Here is an 8,889-nt window from a genome sequence, read left to right as displayed (position 1 = left end):
ACGAAGTTCGTTTTCTCGTTATAACGACTTAATTTTCTCTAAGAAGTTACAAAACTGCGCCAGCAGGTGGCACTATAGACTTGAATATAACTGATGGGGCGTTGTACACTATCCACTTTACTGTATGCGGACCTTCCTCATGATCGCTATAATTTGTGCAGTCTTCATTACTGACATTTAATTAATTCATAAATGTTAAATGCTTGAATCAATATGAATATTTTGTGTATTAAGTTCCTGCTAGATGCATGAGTTTCACCAACGCGTTCTGTGTCATAAAATAACTGCTTATCAAAACCAAGGTTGACATCACTGTGTTCTGTTTATCCACAGTAGGACGGGATTTAACGATGCAGGCTGGTGTGCTTCTTTTCCTTATTACTAATCTTTATTGTTAACCATATTGATGAGAAATGTGATGTATATGTAAAATCCATAGGCTAATTTAATTCAGTTTTGTTCTATAATGTTGTAATCGTTTTTTTCTACACACACACACACACACTACACCTAGTCCTACACATGGACACTCTTTTCAAACAGAAGCTTGTAACACACATGATATCTGCCACATCATATAATGAGTACTACAAATTACAAATTATATATAATTTTAATTCAAATAAAGGAAAATGAAAAGTGAGTTTAATCCAAGCAGCTAATTTTGCGGTGTTGCCATTTAAACATGTTAATTACAAAAACAAAGCGTTCGTTGTACTGTCTCTGGAAAAATCAACAGTGATTGATCAGCCTTTATTTATATACAGTATTGTAGACTTTATTACCTAGGCGAAGCTAAATTTGCTGAAATATAGGCTACAGTAAGAGTGCCTGCATGGTTGTCCATCAGATGCCTGTCAAAGTTGAGTTCGTTACTATAGCAACAGTAAAACTGTCACGTCATTATAACGAGAAAACAAACTTTCGTTATGTCGAGATAACGAGAAAAATAAGTCGTTATAACGAGAAAACAAACTTTGTTATGTCGAGATAACGAGAAAAATAAGTCGTTATAACGAGAAAACAAAAAGAAAAAAAAAAATATAATGCATGGCCGCTTAGAACTTCCGTATTTGAGAGAACGTTCTGGGAACAAAAATAAAACTACCCACTAAAAACAATAGAACAATCAATGGTAATATTCTTAAAATATTTTTTAGAACAAAAAAATTCTAGGTGGGTTTCCCTTGTCTGGTCTGGCATCCTGGCACACAGCAGCTGTCTGCCATGTTGAAATAATAAGGTTTGTAAGGTCGGGATAGTCTGGTTTTAAATTATTGTTGTACAACTGTCGATACCAATGTTACTGCTCTAGCGCTCTCCTGATTGCCTTGCCAATGTGGTGGAGTTTAGATTGTGACGTTAACCCATTGATCAGCTTTTTTTCAATATTCCACTAGAGTAGAGGGAGACAGTAAAACAGACATGTGAGTGGTCTAGATGATTTCACTGCTAATATGTATGTATATATATATATATATATATATATATATATATATATATATATATATATATATATATATATATATATATATATATATATATATATATATATATATATATAATACATAAAATTCAAGGCATTGATGTTACAAAACTACCACTGGCTCTGCACCCTTTTACCTCAATGTATTATTTCAGACTTATGTGTCCTCTATAAGCTTGCGTTCTGCAAGTGAACATCACTTGATTGTGCCATCCCAAAGAAGCACAAAGTCACTTTCACACACTTTTACATTCACTTTTCCCTGCTGATGTAATGACCTGCCCAACTCAATCCGAGCAGCATAGTTCTTAGCCATCTTCAAGAATCGGCTTAAAACACATCTCTTTCATATTTATTTGAAACTCTAAATCCAAATAGCACTTTCTATTCTATTTTAATTCTACTTCATCTATTTATTTAATCTTTTTTTATTAAAAAAAACACAAATTTCTATTTTTTTCTATTCTATCTACTTGTTTTTCTTGTGTGTATGGATAATATACTGTATATATTGTACTGTGTTAGGCTAACAGAGACTTCTCATTTGCCCTTACATATTATTGCTCTTTTGTTAGTTTTGACTGTTTTTGTTGTACTTGTAAGCGTCTGCTAAATGACTAAATGTAAAATGTTAATATATAATGTGAATTCTGTGTCATTTGGTGCTTCTGACACTATAACAGGCAGCTGTGGATTCAGCACCACAGACAGCAGCTGTCAATCAAACTTCAGCAGCACTTATTACAGCTGCACAAAAATGGGCAAAGAGTGAAATGCTGTAAATGAGTGCTCTGCATTTATCCCACGCAAAGTGCACACACACAGCAGTAAAACATACACCCGGAGCAGTGTTCCAGGAACATGGTTCAGGAATATCACACTAACCACTAATGTTAAGGAAACTGGATATTTTTATGTTCTTGGAATGTTAAAAATAAACGTTCTTAGAATTTTTACATCAATATTAAGTTATGTTAGCTGGGTCGCATTACATCTAGAACCCATCCTACCCACAATAATTCACAGTGATCAGACAGGATTTATCTGGGGATGCAACTCATTTAAAAACTTACTGTGTTTGTTTAAAGTAATATACACACACCCAGACACCAATGAAACCATTATTTTTCTCTCAATGCCGAAAAAGCGTTCGGTCAGGTAGAGCCAAAAATTTTGCTTTCCTGAGGATATGATTTCTTGGACCTTTACACTTTTATATTCTGCCCCAGTAGCCTCTGTTTGGACAATGTTTTTTTTTTTCTTCAGAATATTTCTCCTTGTATAGAGGTCCAAGACAAGGTTGTCCACTCTCACCCTTCTTGTTCACAATTTCCTTTGAGTCTTGTTACTTCACCAATCTTCTGTTTTTAGTGGCATCACTCTAAATGGCATGGGGCATAACATTTCTTCATATGCGGATGAAGTTTTTTATATGTTTCTAACCCAGCAACATCACAACCGAAATCAACAGAAATCAAATTAGGGCTGTTCATTATTTTTTACTTTAACATTTAATACTTTAACATTTAGATAGAAGGCAGACATTGTATAAGGCATTCCTAAGTTTAAAGTTGGTTGGACTTGTAAAACAGTTTTGAACTTGTCTTGGTTTAACCAAAATAATTTAAATGCAAGAAGAAAACCACAAGCTGGCGAGCAGCACACATTAGCTCTTCTTTAGTACACTCACCACAGTATGAATTTACAAGCAGTCTCTTTAGCCTTGTAAAAATACCCCAGGTTTTTCTTCAAGTGCACACTTTCTATTTAAAATAAATATGTAACCAATTTGTAGACATTCAAACACAACTGAACAGAATGACCACTTCACTGTGTCTCAGCAGTCTCTTGCTCTTTTAGTTGAATATCTGAAGATGAGAACATCCTTTGCTGTATAGCACAACACAACATAAAAAATATGTAACATTTAAAGCAACTATTTTTTATAGACATTATTTGTTATAGATTTGTGGACTTATTGTTTTGACTTAATTCTCATTTGAAGATTAATTCCTGAATGTCTGCAGTATAATGTTCAGTCTCGTGTGCATTTTATCTTCCCAAACAAACAGTGAATATTTAAATTAGTCCTCTCGAGAGAAATGTGAAATCAAATTCATAAATGTAAGAGTCAGTCTTTCTCCTTTGCAGAAATTGTAAACCTTTCTCACTCTTTCATGATGACAATCAGGTATGTTCCTATTCTGGATTTTCTTCTGCTATCTGTTTAGTTCATCAGTTTGAAAGCTAGATTCATTCACTCTTTATGGTAATGATATTTTAGTCTACATCTTACCAGGATGATGTCTGATCTCTTTACACTGCAGTTGAGAGTGTTTTACAGCACACAGTCATAACAGTCAGAGACAAGCTAACACAAGAAGTCTCTGGACCAAGATCCCAACTAAACCAAACACTGATCATCACAATGGTGACTTCAAATGAATCACATATCAACATTTAAACCTCTGTTAATTCTCAATAAGAGCTTCTCTTGATGTCTGACAGAAATAAAGTCAATCTAATAAGTAAAGCTGGTGAAGCTGTTTGTGGAGATGTTTGATCCTCATCTTCTTAGATCTTCAGATATTTAATTTCTTTGATTTGCAGTTAGGTTAATGAGCATTTTTCTGAAATGACACACCTTGATTAAAATGATCAAACTTATGTTTACTTGTTCTTGTAAACATTCAGAGTTTAATGTACAGATTTATTCATTTTTATCATTATCTCATCTGTTTGCTGTCTGATGATGATCCCACTTATAATATCACATCGGAAACTGACATTACACATTCAGTAATTATGTTACCTTTTCTTCTGTTAAATTAGTATTGACATAATTTGTATATTGGTGTATGTAAAAGTACTAAATGCAGTAAACAATACAACGGCTTCACAACTGCATTGTATAAATCTTCTACTAAAATATGCCAGTATAATTAACATCTGTGGCAATGGCCTAAAGTATTGGTAATGACAGAGAATTTTATTTTTATGAGAGAAAAAAAATGCAAAGAGTCAGTATTTACACCTTTTTCTTCATACCTTTTGCTATTCGATCTGGTATGCTGGATGTCAGATTCTGGACCAAATCCTGACTGATGGCAATTCATTTTTCTGCTTGTCTGCTTGTTCACTCTCCTTTTGATTCTTGTGGATTGACAGCTTCTCTATGGGTTTGAGATTCAGGGAGTTGCCTGGCCACAAATTCAAAATTTAACTGAAATTATATCTGAGCCGTTCTTGCCTTGTGCTCATGTCATGCTGGAAAATACTCAGATCATGGCCAGATTGCTCCTGAGTCACTGGAAGAAGTTGTCCTTGCAGGACGTTTTGATACCATTCATGCCAGTGTTTGAAAAACATAATTTTTTCACAACAAAATAAAAGAATCACAATTTGTGTGTCACCATTATAATATTTCTACAAGTGTGACTGCATCATATAATAATTGCTGTTAATAATGTTTATTGCCTGGTTGACTACGTCTTAATTTTTCAGAAAAATCCTGTATGCGCATAAACTGACAGTCAGCACTTATAAGCTACTACTAAATATTTTAGAACTTAATTTTCTGTAAAGTTGCTTTGCAATATGTATCGTAAAAAAGCACTATACAAATAATCTTGAATTGAATTGAATAACAGATACATCAGGGGCGTCGCTAGGCCCTTTTTAGGGGGGCTTCAGCCCCCCTAAACTGATTAATTAATTAGTGATCGCTTCAGTCCCCTTTAAAAACTCATTTGAGACGGTGGCAAGCTGCATCAAGTTCCGGCTCCTCCCCTGATCTGAGTCTGCACGGATTCAGCGCGTTTTTCAATCCACAGCGGCGCCGAGCAGAGCGAACATCAGAGAGTACAAGGTGTGTGTGTGTGTGCGTGTGTGTTCTCGCATCCAATACCAATACGTCTTCGCTGCGTTCACCTTCAGCCTTTATCACGGTGTGACAGTTGTTTTTTCTTCCAACAAAAATGAAGCGATTAACACCCATGAAAACATACTTTAGAAAACGATCATGATTTATTTTAATTTACTTTTCAAAATTCAAAACATATTATTGTGTATTTCGGCATTACATTATGCAGCCATTCACAGAAATGATTAAAGACACACATCATTGTCTGAAAGCACTAAATGTCACAGAGAGAGAAACATCATGTGGAGTTATTTTGTTTTGTATTATTAAATATGATTTTGTATTAAGTAATAATGAATCATTAGTGTATCATGATACATATATTAGAGTAAGAGTAAAGGGATCTGTGATTTTTTTTTTTTTTGATTTTTTTTTTTTTTTAAGTAATTGATTTATAGAAGTGGCAAATTGATAATGGTGTTATTTTTAATAAATAGAAATAAATATAGAACAGATTAAACATATTGCCAATAGACAATTACATTAATACATGTTTTGACTATATTCTTAATGAATATTAGCTGGTTAGTTAAATGATTTGAAATGAAATAAATGTCCAGGGGCTGACTTGATGTATAACCAACCGTATTGTTGATTATAAAAGCTAAAAAGCTAAACATTTATAATAATAATATTAATAATAATAAAATATAATAATTTATTTTTCATTGTAGATGGATATACAAAATTTTTTTGTCGTGCGGGAGTAGGTCTGCAAATGAGCAACAGTCAGGTGAGAATAGAACAGACAGCCTCACACACACACACACAATACCACTGTATTCCCAAGATTCATTGCAGTCATTGAACCCTTATGTTGTTTTAATTTTCTGCCAATTTCCAAGTATATTTCATAAGAAAAAGCTGTAGTATCATCAAAGGATAAACATGAATGTCCTAATACTGAATCAGGAAGTCTTTATTGTAAAAATCTACATTCCCAATTCAAAATTTTCCAGTGACTGGTCACATCTAAAAAACTGTATTAGTTTTTTTTTACAGTGTTGTATATGGCTCAGTCAGTACTCCTACTCCCATATATGAAATACAGGGAATACAATGGAATAGTGGATTGCAATAAGGTTAGTAGTATACAACCCTACCCTAATAGTCAAATAGAATTTTTTAATCATACCCTTATTGGGGGCTGAGCCCCCCTAAAATGAAAATCTTAGAATCGCCCCTGAGATACATCATACATGCAGTTAAATCAGTTAGTCTCTGTTCCTCACCGTATAATCAGATTATTTCACTCCACACCTGTATGTTCCTGCATAATTGTATAAATATTGTAGAACTTAATTTTCTGTAATGATTTGTATCGTAAAAAGCACTATACAAATAAACTTGAATTCATACATCATGAAATGTGCATGAGCTACTAGGATGGATCTATTTCCATATACATATATTATAGTGACATAAATAACAATCATTTTGTCACTTGAGGTGTTGTAGGTTAGTTTCTGACGCATAAGATCCAAACAAAATATCGTCCTACAAAGTCAGATTTATCAGATTTATTCATCACAGCTTGTACTGGTCATTTTAACTCATTGTTTAGCTGCACAATGCACTTATGATAACATCGAATGCTGCCACATAATCACATCCAAACACGGTCAAACACGATCTCCAGACACGGTCAAAAAATGTTGTGCTTCCCTCTAATAACAGACCTGCCCTCTCTTACTCTTTACCTACCTATATACTCATTTAGGCCCACACTCCACCCAGTGGTAAAACACAGAATTACAATAGAGCATAATTGCTCTTACATATATATATATTCACAAAAAATTTTCATCTTGTTTATTTATTATTAAACACTGCAGATTGCATTATAGGCTACATCTACATAATATGAATAAATGAATACAGCACTTACCCCATTTGAAAGTCGTGACATTTGCCAAGTATGGTAACCCATACTCAGAATTGGTGCTCTGCATTTAACCCATCCAAGGTCACACACACACACACACACACACACAGCAGTGGGCAGCTATATATCCAGCACTTGGGGGTTCAGTGCCTCAAGAGCACTTCAGCCATGGGTATTGAGGGTGGAAGAGAGTGCTGTTCAATCACTCCCCACCACCTACAACTCATGCCAATGCCAAGACTCAAACCAGCATTGTTGTGTGGCGGTCTGCATGCATAGGGCCTATTTCTTTCAGAAAATGTAGCTGGATATATGCCAGGCCACTGTTTGAGTCATTTATATATGTAAATTTAAGAGTAAAATATGTAATATTCTAATTTGCATATGCATTTCATCATACTAGTCATTTAACATTTTTTTTTTTTTCATTTCTTTCTTTTTTTATTATTGTGTGGGACTCATGGTCTGACTGTTAGTTACACCATTGCTGTCAGGGCCGGCGCATGCCTATAGGCAAACTAGGCAGCCGCCTATATGGCGGCAGCTCAGCCAGGGCGGCAAGAGAGTGAGAAGGCGAGAGATGGAGAGAGAGAGAGAGAGAGAGAGAGAGAGAGAGAATTATTAATTTATTTTTTTTGTTTTACATTAGGTTACAATTATCACACTTATATCAACAGCATTTTTTTACCCACTCCAATTTAAATTCACTTTAATTTAAATTCCCTCCCGGCAGCACTATTAGTAGGCTATGTGCGTGCAAAATACTTTAATGTATATTCAAAAATTTCAAAATGAATAAAATTAGGCTATCTGGTCATGAGTACAAAAGACGACCGCTTTTAAATGAGAAACAATGAGGCTCCTTTTTGAGATTCATCGCCTCTGTTCCGTGGAAGAGCGCTTTTCAATGCTTCGAGACCATGGGTGCGTATTTGGATTTTAAAATGACATTGAATCTCTCAAAGAAAAGGAGAATACAATAGTTCTTCAGGGTTCCTTAAGACTGAAAAAGGCCCTGACTCATGGAGACTTTGATGGGCATTGATGGGCATGAATTGTTTGAAGAGCTGACTGCTTTGGGCAGACGCCTGGTTGCTGGATCTAAACCACTGGATGCGCTTAAATTCATCTGTGAAAAAGGGATGAAATACATTTTTCCAAATGTTTTTGTAGCATTAAGAGTGCTTCTCACTCTCCCCTTCACTGTGAGCTCTGGAGAACGCGGTTTCTCAAAGCTTAAACTGATTAAAAAATATCTCCGAAGTACAAGTTAAACTCGAGGACGCAATCAAAGCATTTGTCGCTGCGAAAGCCAGACGCGCGCACTTCTGAAATTTAGGCTAGTTGTGTGAATGTATCTTTGTGTGCATCAGTCAAGAAAAAATAGAAACCTCCATTACTTATGAGCTAAAAAGTTGTGTGCATATGTTTAGTTTTATTCTGTACACCATTATAAAACAGAAATTATATGCAGCTGTTGCATTGTGTATTTTTTTCACGTTGCAGTATGAAAAAAAAAAAACACGTTTTTATTTTAGTGTAATTTTATAGATTAAAAAAATATATAATTTGTTTACATGCATCTTAAGGATACAT

This window comes from Carassius auratus, unplaced genomic scaffold (assembly GCF_003368295.1).
Source record: "Carassius auratus strain Wakin unplaced genomic scaffold, ASM336829v1 scaf_tig00037141, whole genome shotgun sequence".
NCBI lineage: Eukaryota > Metazoa > Chordata > Actinopteri > Cypriniformes > Cyprinidae > Carassius > Carassius auratus.
This window is presented reverse-complemented; position numbering follows the sequence as displayed.